General features: G+C 43.4%; 1 long non-coding RNA gene across 1 annotated transcript in view; it reads left to right on the top strand.

Moving 5' to 3' along the window:
* Positions 1-212: 212 nt before the first annotated feature.
* The window catches only part of LOC114680202 (uncharacterized), a 191,018-nt gene continuing 176,640 nt past the window's right edge, over positions 213-14,590 (top strand). Inside the window, exons 1-2 of the long non-coding RNA XR_013397146.1 lie at positions 213-348; positions 528-738. This is a non-coding gene — a long non-coding RNA (uncharacterized LOC114680202). The remainder of the gene's footprint in view (positions 349-527; positions 739-14,590) is intronic.

The raw sequence follows: 14,590 nt of genomic DNA, 5'->3' as shown, positions 1-14,590 counted from the left end.
GAGAAGGGTCAGTGCTGTTTTGAATGTTGTGGACATGTCATGTAAAATGAGGACTGTAAAACTGCACCTTGGATTCAACAACAGGGAGGTCCCTGGTGACATGATAAGAACAGTTTTGGAGGAGGGTAGGGAGGACAGGCAGATTGGAGGAGGTCCAGAAGAGAAATGACCCGATTAGGAAGTCTGCTGCTGGGCTGGTAGCTATGACTCTGTGAGAGCCCACGCCAGGCATCAGGAGTCTAGAAGAAGGGAGGGAGCTGCTAGTCCCAAATGAGAGCAGCAGACACAGGAGTGAACCCGATAATCCTGCCAGACCCCGGAGCTGTTTTAATGAGCCAGCCCAGCTAGGTGGGTGCTTGCTGAGGAAGAGCTCCTGAGCAGACCTAGTGGGGCTTGGAAGGGAGAAACAGCTTTGTGGAAGTCCTGGACCATGTTGAGTTCGTAGGCACAGCACACAGTGCTCTCTCTATGCATTTCCCAGCTCATTTCCCTCTTTTGTTCCTCCCTCCCACTTCTTGTTCCTTCAGTGCAGAACTCTCAGCTTGGGGGCCCCTGTTGCATAAGCTGTCCACATGTCAGGGTCTTCATTTGGCCTGCTGCTTCTCCTAGAATCTCCCCCACTGCTTCCTCCAGACCGATTCCTACGTATCCTTCTCGTCTTAGTCGGGAAACACATCCTCTGGGAAGTCTTCCATGACCGTTTAACATCTAGCATCTGCCTCCGTGGCATTCCTCTAGGTGAGTTCAATGGTCTTTTTATCTGTGTGTCTGCAGCACTCGATGGCGAACTTCTTATGGGCTGTGACTCATGCTTACCCATTTCCATCTTACGCGCAATGACTGGCATAGAGCAGGTCCTCACAGGGTTTTAGCAGGGGACTACGGAGGCCCTTGCATTAAGTGCAGGATGTGGACGGGCTGCCAGGAGGGAGAATGGTATTCCGGGAGGAGAACAGTGTGAGCAGCAACTCAGCCATGCAGCCGCATTGATCTGGGCATATGTGGGAGCCTAAGAACCAGGCCTGGCCGGGGTTTGAGGTGAGCCTAGAAAGAGATAGTGATGGCTCAGTGGGTGCCGGCCACATCGGAGAGGCAGCAGGTGCGCGTGTATGCGCACATGTAGCAGTTGAGGAGAGAAATTATGGATATCAAATCAAGCTAATTTACATGGATAAGTGCAGCCAGTGAGGCTTGGCCTGCGGGAGCTGATTTATTTAGGGCAGGAGGAGATCCGGCAGGGAGCTCCCCTCAGGTGAGCGAGCAGCGGTGTGGCCACTAGTATAAATAATCCAGCTGTCAGCCCGAGTTAAAGCCTCTGTTACTCTGTTTACTGCTGGAGGAGGAAGCACCAGGGCTGTTTCAGAAACATTTTTTAGAGAGATGGACCTCTCTCTTTTTTCTCTTCCTGGAACACTGGAAGACTAATCTTTTTTAAAGCAAGCTTGATTGCTTTTAATTCTAATTATAAAAGTGAAATGTGTTTAGTATAGAACATGTGAAAAATACGGAATGGTATAAAGACAAGAATTAAAATAGCTCTACTTCTACTGCCCAGAGATAACCACTATAAGCATATTAAAGAGTTTCTTCCAGTCTTTTTTCTATGTTTAAGTGCAATTTTAATAGTATTCCAGTCTGTGTTCTAATTTTTTAAAATTTAAGATGATATTTTGATCCTTTTCCTATCCCACTGATAGAAGATGACTGGAATAGTCTACCTTGTGGATGCACTGTACTTTATTTAGTCAGTCCTCAGTTAGTGGATGTCAGAACTATTTTCAATTTGTTGTTGTTATTAATAGTACTGCAGCAAAAGACATTGTTTATGAGTCATTGCCTGTATCTTGGATTATTTAGAATGGATTCCTAGAAGTCAGACTTTTCTTACGGTTTGTCAAATTACTTTCCAGAACATTTGAGTGGGTGTGGACATTTTTTTTTTGGTTTGCTGTTTTAATTAATTTATACTCCTATTGGAGATCATTGAGAATGATCATCTCATGGCACTGGATATTACTATTAGAAATGTTTAATGGCCATTTGTATTTTTATGTAGTAATCTATAATCTTTGTTTTTAATTTTTTTGTTGCTAAGTTTGATCTCTGTATATAACGTTAAAAGGATTGTTTAATTATATCCTTATGTTATTTTATTCCAGCGTATAATTTGCCTTTTTGTTTATAATGAGGTTTTTGACATGTGCAGACTTTAATTTTACATGTAGAAAAATTTCTTTCTCTTTCTTGCCTTTATGGTTAGACAGTGTTTTCTACTACAAATAATAATTTAAGATATAGGCAAAGACTTAGAAAAAATATTTTTTTTGCTGTAGTATTGTTGTCAAGAACAAATTAATGTTTTACTTACATATATTTTACTTATTTTATGATTTCATATGATTTATGAATCATAAAATTCATCCATCTGATATTTACTTTGATGAAAATTATTTGTTTTCATTTATTAACCACATACTTAACCAAATGTCCCAAATAACCTTTTTCTGGGTGCTTTCTGATGACCTCTATTTAAAAAATAAATTTGTATATATGTGTGCATTCATTTACATACTTGAATTTGTCTGTGAACTACATATTAATTTTCTCATCAGCTCCATGCCATTTGATTGCCGTAGTTATAGTCAGTTTTATTACTTGTCACAGCAAGTTCCTTGTATTACCCTTATTTTAATAATGCTTTTGGGAAATTATTGCATCTTAATTTTTACTGATGACCGTTTGAATCACTTAGTTAAACTTTAAGGAAGAAGAATTTCCCCTGGCATTTTGATTGGAGTTATACTAAATTTATAAAGTGTTATGTGAAGAACTGACTTCTTTACAAGATTCAGCTTTCCCAACCACAGATATACTCTCTTTACTGAAGTTTTCTTTTGATAGGGATTGTTATTTTATTTATACAGAGTTGGGGGCCAGCATGGTTCACCTGGAAGATGGGAAGGCAGAGAGAGGGCTGGGTAGCAGCTTGTCCCCATCTGTCCTTGCCTTTGATCCTACCTCTTTCTCCAGGAGCCCCACGTGGAGCCTTCTAAGTGGGGCACATTGGCTTCTACCCAGAGGCTCAAGGCTGCCCACGCCTGATCTGGAAGCCTGTAGCAGCCATTGCTTCTCTTTCTAGATTGTTTTTGCTGCTCATGTCTTATTTCCACTCTCTTCATTTCTGATGATTTATCTGGCTTTGGATTTATGGTTTTGCATAGCTCTGGGCAGACAAGCAGAGAGCAGATACTCTTTCATGGTGGGAGAATATTACCATAGGTATGAGGCTTGATTGGGTACACAGCCTGTTAAGCTGCTGAATGCAGGCCTGATGGCTCAATATGATGCCCAACAAGGGCCTCTTGGTTCTCAGTGCCAACTAACACAAATCAAGAACCCACTTTATTCCCTGGCCACAGTCTATCTATCATCAATGTTTGGGCAACCCGTTTGGCTTCTCTGTCTTGAGATAAAGCCAGAGTTGTACCTCTTATCATTTGTATGTGTGACATATGTGTGTGTGTGTGTGTGCATGCGTGTGTGTATTTTGGCTTCAGAAACTCTCTCTAGACAGCCTGAAACTTTGAGCCTGGATATCCTCTGGCTCTCACCCTTCATCACCTGCACTGTTTCTTTCCCTAGCTACTTTCTCTCTGAGTCTTCCTGGAGCAAAGAGGTCGGTCTCACTGGAGCTGAGGGCCTGGATTGGAAGGGAAGAGTAATAAGTTGGACATGTTGGGTGCAAAGGTCATTCTGGTCCTGGAGGTTGTCTTGAGACAGAGGATGGTTCCAGGGGGCATCCAGGGGCTCAAATTTCAATCCTGGAATTCCAGGTGGACAAGATCTTAACTTGTCAATTTGATTAGACCCCAGTGTGTCAGAAGTGTCTCCAGCTCCTCTTACACTCTAGACATCCTCCTTATCTTGATCTGGGCTGGGGGGATTTCCCAGTACTCACCCTGCACCAGAAAGACCTGCACTCCCTGCCAGCTACACCCTCCAGCCTGCCTCAATCTGGGTGTCAGCTCCTCACCTTTCACCCAGGCCCCTGGGGACCTGGCCATCTTTGGGATGGTGGCTGAGATGGCTCTCCCTGCTGGGCAGTGACTCTCCTTAGGGTTTCCTGGTCTTGACAAGAGGAAGGAGTTGCAAGAGGAAGACAAGAGCATAATGAAGTGCCTCGGGTCGGTTTCTCCACGTTCTTATTACTCCCAAGAAAGTTTCCTTTCTCTCTTTTTTTTTTGGACTACAGTCACGCACCACCACATCTAGCTAATTTTTTTTTTTTTAAAGTAGAGAAAGGGTTTTGCCATGTTGGCCAAGCTGGTCTCAAACTCCTGACCTGGGGTGATCTGCCCACCTTGGCCTCCCAAAATGCTGAGATTACAGGTGTGAGCCACCGTGTGCAGTCCCAAGAAAGTTTCTCAAAAGGGTGTGCCCCCTTTGAGAAGCAGAAGCAAAGAACTTCTATAGGTAAAGGAGAGGGAGAGGAGAGACAAAGGAGAAAGTTCACTGCTATCTCTTGCCTTTCTTATCTAGAATGCAAATTTCTGGATTTGCATGACTCTCTTTTTCAAGGAAGAATACTTAGTCCTCTGCCCACCCATCTCAGCCCCACCAGGCCATGCTGTCTGTAGCCCCGCAACACTTCCTTGGGTCTTCAAACCCCGCCTTTCACCTCCTGCTTTTCTCTTGCCATGCACCCCACACCTAAAGGCCACCTCATCTCTCTTCTCTCTCCCAAGAGTTGGGTTCCATGTCAAAGTCACGCAGAATTGTCTAATTATAACAGATTAATCCATTAGGATTTATGCTTTTCTGTTTATTGGCTGGAACTATCCATTTCACAGCTGTGGCTCCCACATCTAACCAGCTAGCAGGCAATTTAAATATAGAAAGCAATTTAACCTAGTTGGATACCGAGGCATCTCGCTTAATGTAGTGCATAAATTTTGGAGCTCTTTGCTCTCAGTCCTCAAAAGGGCAGCCAACAGTTTCATGTCCTGAAAAGATTTGGCTTTTCAGGGAATTTACACCCCGAGAAGGGACCCTGGGTCTTGGTTGAAAGAAAGGAGTCTTTTCAAATGAGGTCAGGGGTAGTTTGCAGGTCAATTCAGCTTTGCTTTTTTTCTTCCTCATGCGGGGAAAAATGATGTTTCCCTTGACTGAGCTTTTTTTGGAACCTGACATCCAAAGGATGGAGGGTGTTTGCATTTTCCTCTCTCCTTTTAATTTTCATGTACTGCCTGTTTGAGGAAAGTGGTTTTTCCCACATTGTGCCAATAGTCACGGTCAGCCTGCCTGCTAAGACCTTGCCTTCCAAGTAACACCATGCTCAATCTTGGTTCTCCTAGCTTCCCAGCACCTGGCTTATCGTAGGGCCCCACCTAATGTGTGTCATGACTGGGAAGAAAGGTGGAGGCAGGAGGTCACGAGAACTTGCAAACTTAACTCTAAACCCCAAACTGGAAGCAACAGTTACCAGGACACACAGACTTGAGAAAATCCTTTTAGTACGTACGACTGCATAGCCACCCCCCTTTCAGGGAGGAGAATAGCGGAGAGGGAGATCTTGCCAAGACAAGAGAATACTAAGGGGAATGAGGTACAAGTCCCCAAGTGCCTGAAGAGTTTTCAAAAAATGGGATTAGATTTTTAAATTTTCTTTTCTGCAGGGCCTCAGAGGGCAGAGCTAGCAGGCTAAGGGACAGAAGTTATAGGAAGAAAGAGTTGTAACTTATTTGTAGGGCAAACTTTGCGTTGATCAAATTTGGAGAAAGCTTTTTAATGGAACTCTCAAAGAGATAGCAAACTTCCTACCAGTATTTATGCTTAAGCAGAAGTTAGCCATGGCTGGGAGCTGTAGTGGACTTGAGAACCAGACAGGTCTAGGAGACCTTGAAGAGGTTGTCCAACGGAGCTTCTGTGATCTTGTATCTGGCTTTAGGAATCCATGGACCTGAAACACAGTCTGTTTTATCCACTCCCTTGGGCAGATGGGAAAAGAAAACTGTAGGCTTTGAAGAGGGTGGTGGGAGATTGCTTAGCGCAGAGTCCCTGAGCCAAGAGCATGAGTACAGGTCGCCTTGGTTCCCACTGCTTGGATTCAGTTCTTCCCCAGGGCAGGATGGCGATTGCAGTAGCAGGGATGGGGTGTCTGTTATTTTCCTAGAGCTGCCATAACAAGGTACCACAGACCAAGTGGCTTTAATCACAGGAATTTATTATCTCCCAGTTATGAAGGCTAGAGGGCTGAAACCAAGACGTTGCAAGCCCATGCGCCGTCTGATGGTGCTAGGGAAGGATCTGTTCCAAGCCTTACTCCAGGTCCTGATGGTTCCTTGGCTTGTGGCAATAGCACTCCAGTCTTCACACGGCATCTCCCTGTATGTGTGTCTCTGTACAAATTTTCCCTTTTTTCATATTAGATTAGGGTTGTACCCTACTCCAGCGTGAGCTCATCTTAACTAATCACATCTGTAACAACCTTATTTCCAAATAAGATCCCAGTCATATGGGAATAGGGGTCTACCTTATCCCACTGTGATCTCAACTAATTACATTGGCAATGACCTTATTTCCAAATAATATTCCACTCTGAGATACTGGAGGTGTTAGAACGCCAACATATAAATTTTGGTGAAACACAATTCAACTCATAACAAGGTATGAAGAGATGGGCTATAGAATGGTTGGTTTGATTATAGGACCCAGCAGAGGTTTCAGATGGTTTTGTTAGGTGTGAAATAACTCTAAAATGTTCCATTTTGAGCCACTCAGTCCCCTGGCAATCTGCTCTATGTAAAGCCCCAAGCAGGTATTCCTTCTTTTTTTTTTTTGAACTCTAACAGTATTTGAAGTGGGCATCACAGTTTAGCCCTTAATGATGGTCCTTATACTAGTCTTTTGTTCTTGCAAAGAAACCATTACCGAGCACTTACTATAGAAATATGTGATCTATACAATATCTCAATTAGCCATGACTCTGTGAAATAGATAGTATCCATCCCATTTTGCACGTGAAGAAATAGATGTTGAGAAGATACTTGGTAATGTGCTGAAAGCCACACAGCTAGCAGCAGCAGAACGGGGATTTGAACCCCTGTCTATTTGGCTGTAAAGTTCATTTTCTCTCTGATATACCAGGTTAACTCCCAAACTCATTCATAAACTTTTCAGGAGATCAGACTTCTCTTACATTCCACTCACTACCAGGTTGATTACAATTCGCCATAGGCATTCCTTCAGTTCCTTGTGGTGAAATGCACAGGTGCTGCTAGCTCATCTCTAAGCCGCCTTTTAGCTCCTTCATGTCATGGTGAATAATCTCCTTTTTTGACTAATGGATTGGTTTACTTTGAATCAGGAATTTGGCGATTATGCACAGAGTTGGTATGTAATAGAGCGTAGTACGGACGTGCAAACGGCTCCGTGCTGGGTGGCCTGTCTCCCGGGTAACCATATCCTGGGCTGGGTCCTCTCCTTTGAGGTCAGAGGTTCTGCATCTTCTTCATTTCTCCAGGGGACCATCCTGTCTGAGTGAATTGATTTACACTCTCTCAACTCCCAGCAGTCTTATGGGTAAGCATGAACACTGATTTATTAATATACAGTGAGACGCAGTTGCCAAGAAGACTGAACAATCGGGGCATCAGGCAGCACATGCTCTTCTCACCCTTGAGAAGCAGCTCAGTCCTGAGAGTTGGTCAACAAGGAAAGAGACCAACAACATTGCAGTGGCAGTGAGGGCTTATCATCAAGCTGTGGTAACCCTAACCAATCCTTTGATCTCTCTCTCTCTCTTTTTTTTTTTTTCAGTTTTATTGAGGAATGGTAGACAAATAAAAATTGTCTACATTTAAGGTATGCAAGCTGACATTTTGACATGCAGATACATAGTGAAATGATCACTTCCGTCAAGTTAATTAACATACACCACCTCACATAATTATCTTTTATTTTATTTGGTGGTGAGAACACTTAAGATCTACCTTCTTAGCAAATTTCAGGTACATAATGCAATATTGTTAAGTATGGTGCACCACGTTGTCCATGAAACCTTCAAAACTTACGCATCTGGCATGACATGACTGAAACTTTGTACCTTTGACTAGCACGTCCCTGTTTCTCCTTCTTCCTGTCTCCTAGCATCCCCTTTCTACTCTGTGTTTCCATGAGTTTGACTTTTTTTTTTTTTTTTTTGAGAGGGAGTCTCGCTTTGTCACTCAGCCTGGAGTGCAGTGGTGTGGTCTCGGCTTACTGCAGCCTCTGCCTCCTGTGTTCAAGCAATTCTCCTGCCTCAGCCTCCCGAGTAGCTGGTATTACAGGCACCCACCACCATGCCTGGCTAATTTTTGTATTTTTAGTAGAGACGGGGTTTCACAGTATTGGCCAGGCTAGTCTTGAACTCCTGACCTCAAGTGATCTGCCTGTCTCAGCCTCCCAAAGTGCTGGGACTACAGGCATGAACCACCGAGCCTGGCCGAGTTTGACTATTTTAGATCCCACATATAAGCAAGATCAGGTAGTATCTGTCTTGCTGTGTCTGGCTTACTTCACTTAGCATAATATCTTCCAGGTTCATCTGTGTTGCCACAAATGGCAGGATTTCTCTCTTTTTAAAGGTTAAATAATATTTCATTGTCTTTATACACCACATTTTCTTTACCTAGGCACCCCTCAATGGACACTTACACTGTTTCTATATCTTAGCTATTGTAAATAGTTCTGCAATGAACATGGGAGTGGAGACATCTCTTTGACATACTGATTTCATTTTCTTCGGATATATACCCAGTAGTGGTATTGCTGGCTCATATGGCAGTTCTGTGTTTAATTTTTGAGGCACCTCCATAGTGTTTTCTATCATAGCTATACTAATTTACATTTTCACCAACAGTGGGTAAAGGTTCCCTTTTCTCCATATCCTTGACAGCACTTGTCTTTTGTCTTTTTGATTAGCCATTCTAAGGGGTATGAGGTGATCACTCATTGTGGTTTTGATTTGCATTTCCCTGATGATTAGCGATGTTGAGCATTTTTTCATATCCCTGTTGGCCATTTGCGTATCTTATTTTGAGGAATGTTTATTTCGGTTCCCACTTTTAAACTGGGTAATTTGTGTGTTTGTTTTTTTTGCAACTAAGTTGTATGAGTTCCTTACATATTTTGGATAATGTATGCATTCCTATTCTCTTAGGACGTATTTAACAAGCAGCCAGTGTATCACGTCAGTAGGTCAGGACACCTTCCACGGGGATGCTTACCCTTACACACTTGCTCTGACTGTATTAGCTACAAACCTGTCCTTCCTGTGTAGCAGGTTTCATGACACAGAGCAGGTGGGTTTTGCTTTAGGTTGCCTGCCTCAGATGATCAACATTGATTGAGCACCAATCATGTGCTGGGTGCTGGGCTATATATTGGTGGCGGTCAGAGAGACTGATACATGCTTGATAAGCATATGAAGAGATGTTATAATATGAGGAATAACAAGGTGGGGATAGGTACCGGATTTTATGTGAGCACTTGGAGAGACTGGGGCTTCAGGAAGGCCTCCAGGAAGAGATGTAACTGGCGTTGAATCTTGAAGAGTAAGAGTTAGCCAAGACCACGCCACAGAAAATAAAACAAAGAAACAAAAACTGCCAATGAGTCCTGGCAGAGGGAAGAGTATATGCAAAATCATGGATGCATAAAGCAAGGTGTGAGTGTGTGTGTGCACGTGTGTGTTTTTGTGTGTGTGTGTGTGTGTAAGTGGATTGGAATTAGAGGATAAAATGTTGGAGATGAGATGAAGTAGTCGACAAATCATGGAGGTTGGTCAATACCAGGTCAAGGGGCAAAGACTTAATTAGTCATGTAGATGACAGAATTACTGAAATGTTTTAAGCAGAGGAGTAACAGGGTCAGAATCATGTCCTCTAGAGAGCTGGCTATGGGGAGGATTTCCTGATGGAGTTTCTGGAGACTCGCTGATCTCCTCTATACATGTTGCTGAATGAGTCACTCTGGAGGTTGGGGGAGGGTTACTTCTTGGTGGTTCGCAGGACAGCTGTGCCTGCCGCCCAGGTAACTGCAGTGCCAGAGAGGAGGGAGGCATTCCCGGATCTCGTAGCTGGGTTTTTGAACTCATTTTCTTCTGGAAGTTTAGAGTTCTCTGCTCCTGAGTACATTGTGAACTGTTGAGAGCAGGGTAGGAGGAATGGTGTGTGTGAGTGTGTGTGTGCGTGTGTGTGTGTGTGAGAGAGCATGTGTGTGGGCACCCGTGCATATGATCATCCACAACAGTGAGCTTGGCATTAACCAGTCAATATAATATCTGGTTACTCTCTCTTCTTTCTCTATTCATTTAGCATCTATTGCAGTGCTGATTGCATTGTACCTATCATCTTTTTCTGTCTATTCTACTTAACAGTGGGCAGAGACTGTCATCTTTATTTCACAAGTAATCCCTGAGCATCATAGAAGTTCAATAAATATTTGTGAGGTGAAAGAGTAAACGGAAGAATGAGGGTTGCTGTGCTCCCTGGCACAAGACCCTGGCCTGGGATCAGCAGAGAATGCCAAAAAAGGCAGCATGTCCTGACTGTGGCCGTGCCAGGTGGGAAGCCAAGGGTATTAAAAGGTCTTAAGTAGAGGGTCAGGTCTTTGATTAGTGCATTGACTCTTTGAAGGGAGACTGTACTATGAAAACTGTGGTACTTACAGGAAGGTCACATCTCAACAAGGCTTCAGGGTGGATCCCTGCTTGTCCCTGACAGCTAGGTCTTGGGCATAGTCACCAGGCTTCCTAGTTGCCCCAAATTACAGGAAAATCACAGGTGGGGTGTGGCACAGGCTTTTATGGGTCCTTTGCTTTGGAGCCTATTGACTGTCTTCTTTTAAGTGCAGGCCATGCTCCCCTCTCTGACATAGCGGGCACTGGCAGCTGGCAAATCCAATTAAGAATGCTGAAGCAGGTACCGTAATTACAAAAAAAGATATGCATGCATCTTAAGCATTTTGCCTTAGTTTAAAATATATACATGTGTACTTATTTGCCAGTCCTTTGGGGGAGGGGTCAAAGCCTATTCTTGGAGTATGAATCTCCTAGTCAGAATTTCCCTTCATTGTTCTTGGATCAACCATGCCTGTGATGCATTATCTAAGAACTCTAGTTTTCTTTAAATCCTGGGTTTCTTTAAAGTAGAATAAGAACATCAAGACCCATGCAAAGCAGTATAAATGCAGAATTCTGTATTTTTTATAATTATGCCCACCACTTTCCCACCCTGCTCCCCAAGCCCCAGTCTGTTTTAGTGGTCTCACCCACACATTATTTAACACCATTTTAAATGACTTGCTTTTATGAAGTCTTTCCAAAGCATTCAATATGGTGTACTTAGAATCACCAGCCTTCTTTTCATTTGTGATGGCATTTACAGCTTATTACTTTGCATAATATTTAATCTAGATGCATAATCAACAATAATAAGTATAATTGGCAACAGACTCCTGATAAGCAGACAATTTGCTGCTGGGAGAGGGGTCCAAGGTATCTTGGAACCAGCCCAGTGATTTCTGTCCTCAGTGGGCTAGGGCCCCAGCAATGAGGTAAAAAGACATCTGCTCCACACCCTGTTTTTTCAGTGACTTCAGGACTGGCTGCCTTTGCTGCTCTCTTCTTCTCCAGTCTGTCAGTCTGCCATAGGTGGGGGATTGACACCAGTGCTTTCTGAGTTCCCCTTAGTTCTAGAGTAGACTTCTGGGCCCTCACAGGAAATGCTTCTAATGTCTCCTGCCTCCTTCTTCTTTTTCCTGCCTCCACCAGACTCTCTAAGTCCTCCCCAAGGTCCCTGCAAATGTTTTCATGTATAGGAAATGCCAGACCTCTCTTGATTTCTCTTTTTTTTTTTTTTGAGACGGAGTCTCGCTCTGTCGCCCAGGCTGGAGTGCAGTGGCCGGATCTCAGCTCACTGCAAGCTCCGCCCCCCGGGTTTACACCATTCTCCTGCCTCAGCCTCCCGAGTAGCTGGGACTACAGGCATCCGCCACCTCGCCCAGCTAGTTTTTTGTATTTTTAGTAGAGACGGGGTTTCTCCGTGTTAGCCAGGATGGTCTCAATCTCCTGACCTCATGATCTGCCCATCTTGGCCTCCCAAAGTGCTGGGATTACAGGCTTGAGCCACCGTGCCCAGCCAACCTCTCTTGATTTCTTATAAGCCACATAGATATGGAATGGATTCCCAGCTTTGTCACACAGCAGGGTGTGACCTTGGCCATCATACTTAACTTCTTTTAGCCTATCACACCTATCACATCAGATTATTGTTGCATTAAATTAAAGAAAGTTCCATGTGTTATAATAATAGCTAGCATTATTGAGTGCTTACTGTGAACCAGGATAAGCTTTACATGGAGTACTCCATTTCCGCAACAACACTGTGAGCTAGGTGCTATTGATCTCAATTTACAGCAGAGGAAATGGAGAGTCAGGTAGTCTACAATATCCTTTAAAATCTAGGTGGAAGAAGCCATGCTACCACAACTCTTGCATTCTGTGTGCCTGCAAAATTAGCACTGTGTGAACACTGCCGAAATTTATGGCTTGAGCCTTCTGGAGTGATGGGTTGAGCAGCACTTGGGCCCACCTGTGCTATGGCTGGGGCAGCCAAGGAGCACTGCATCCAATGTGAGGAGCAGTGACCCAACGCAGCTCTAGGCAGCGAGTCTACGGAAGGTACCTTGACACACCCCCCCAGATCATTCTGCCCACCTGGAGCTTTGAGCCTGTGATGAGAGGAGCAGATGTGAAGATCTCTCAAATGTTTTTAGGGTCATTCTCCCATTGTCTTGATGATCTCTTATCTCCACACTCATCTTCTTAGCAAATGGTCAATTGCCAGACCCTTGGTTTGTACTCCTGAACACCCTTTTTTATTCTTTATCTGACCAGGCTGGAAATTTTTGAAATCTTCCCATGCTGCTTCTCTTTTAATTATAACGTTTGTCTTTAAGTTACTTCTTTCCTCTTGCATCTTAGGCAGTTAAAAGTAGCCATGCACCTCCTTCAACTTTTTGCTTAGAAATTTCTTCTGCCAAATACCCTAGTCTATCACTTTTAAATTCTGCTTTCTATAAAGCCCTCAGGTATAGACATAATTCAGCCAAGTTCTTTGCAACTTTATAGCAAGAATGGCCTTTACTCCAGTTTCCAGTACTGTTTGTCATTTTCATCTGAGACCTCATCAGAATGGCCTTTACTGTTCATATTTCTACCAAACTTCTGATTAGGGCCACTTAAGTAATCTCTAAGAAGAGTCAGACTTTCTCCACAGTGCTCCTCATCTTCTAAGCCCTCACCAGAAGCATGCTTATTGCTTGTTTACTGAAGTCCATGCTTTTTCTAGCATGCTTCTCCAAAATCTTCTAGCCTCCATCACCCAGTTCCTAACTGCTTCCACATTTTCACGTATTTGTTACAGCAACAATTCCATTTCTGGCACCAATTTTCTGTCTTAGTCCATTTCTATTGCTATAATACAATATTACAGAATGGATAATTTATAAAGAATAGAAGTTTATTTGGCTCACAATTCTGGAGGCTGGAAAGTCCAAGAGCATGGTACTAACATCCGGCGAGGGACTTCATGCTGCATCATCCCATGGCAGAAAGCAGAAGGGCAATAAAGCATGGGAGCCAGGGACAGAACAATAGGGAGCTGAATTCATTTTATTTATTTATTTATTTATTTATTTATTTATTTATTTATCATTTTATTTATTTATTTATTGTTTTAAGAGACAATCTCCCTCTGCCACCCAGGTTGGAGCATATACAATGTATCATAGCTCACTGCAGCCTCAAAATCCTGGTCTCCATTGATCCTCCCACCTCAGCCTCTTGAGTAGCTAGGACTACAAGTGTGCACCACCACCCCCACCTAATTATTTTATATTTAGGAGAGGTGGAGTGTCACTGTGTTGCCCAGGCTGCTCCTGAACTCTTGGCCTCGAGTGATCCTCCTACCTCAACCTTCCAAAGCTCTGGGCTTACAGGTGTAAGCCACCATGCCCAGCCTGAACTCGTTCTTATAACAAGTCCACTCATGTAATAACTAATCTACTCCTGGGGTTACGTTAATCTATACACTGGCAGAGCCCTTATGACCTAACCACATCTTAAAGGTCTTACCTGTCAATACTGTTGCATTGGGTATTAAGCTTCTCCCAGGAAACTTAAGTTCCAACATGAACTTTGAGGGAAACACTGAAACCATAGCAAGGTTTTTTTGAACTTTCTGGAAACAGACAATCTGCAGCCCTCCTATAATTATCTCTGTGGCTCACCACACTTTTGGTGCAGTAGAATGTATTCTAATGTCTGTGTTGTTAGACACCATCTCCCTCGTTTATAGAAACTGAAATTGCAAGTAAAACTCTATTTGCCACAACCAAGATGTAGTGAAAAAAGGTGCCGTGGGATTAGGAAGATCTCAGCTCACATTCCAGCCCTGCCATTTTCCAGCTGTAGCACCTTAAACAGATTAATTAATTTCTTTGCTTCTCGGTTCCTTATCTGTAAAGAGGCATAATAATATCTACTTTG

Source organism: Macaca mulatta, chromosome 8, assembly GCF_049350105.2.
Source record: "Macaca mulatta isolate MMU2019108-1 chromosome 8, T2T-MMU8v2.0, whole genome shotgun sequence".
In the NCBI taxonomy this organism is placed as follows: domain Eukaryota; kingdom Metazoa; phylum Chordata; class Mammalia; order Primates; family Cercopithecidae; genus Macaca; species Macaca mulatta.
The sequence above is the reverse complement of the archived record's forward strand: the minus strand, read 5'-3'. Positions and strand labels throughout refer to the sequence as shown.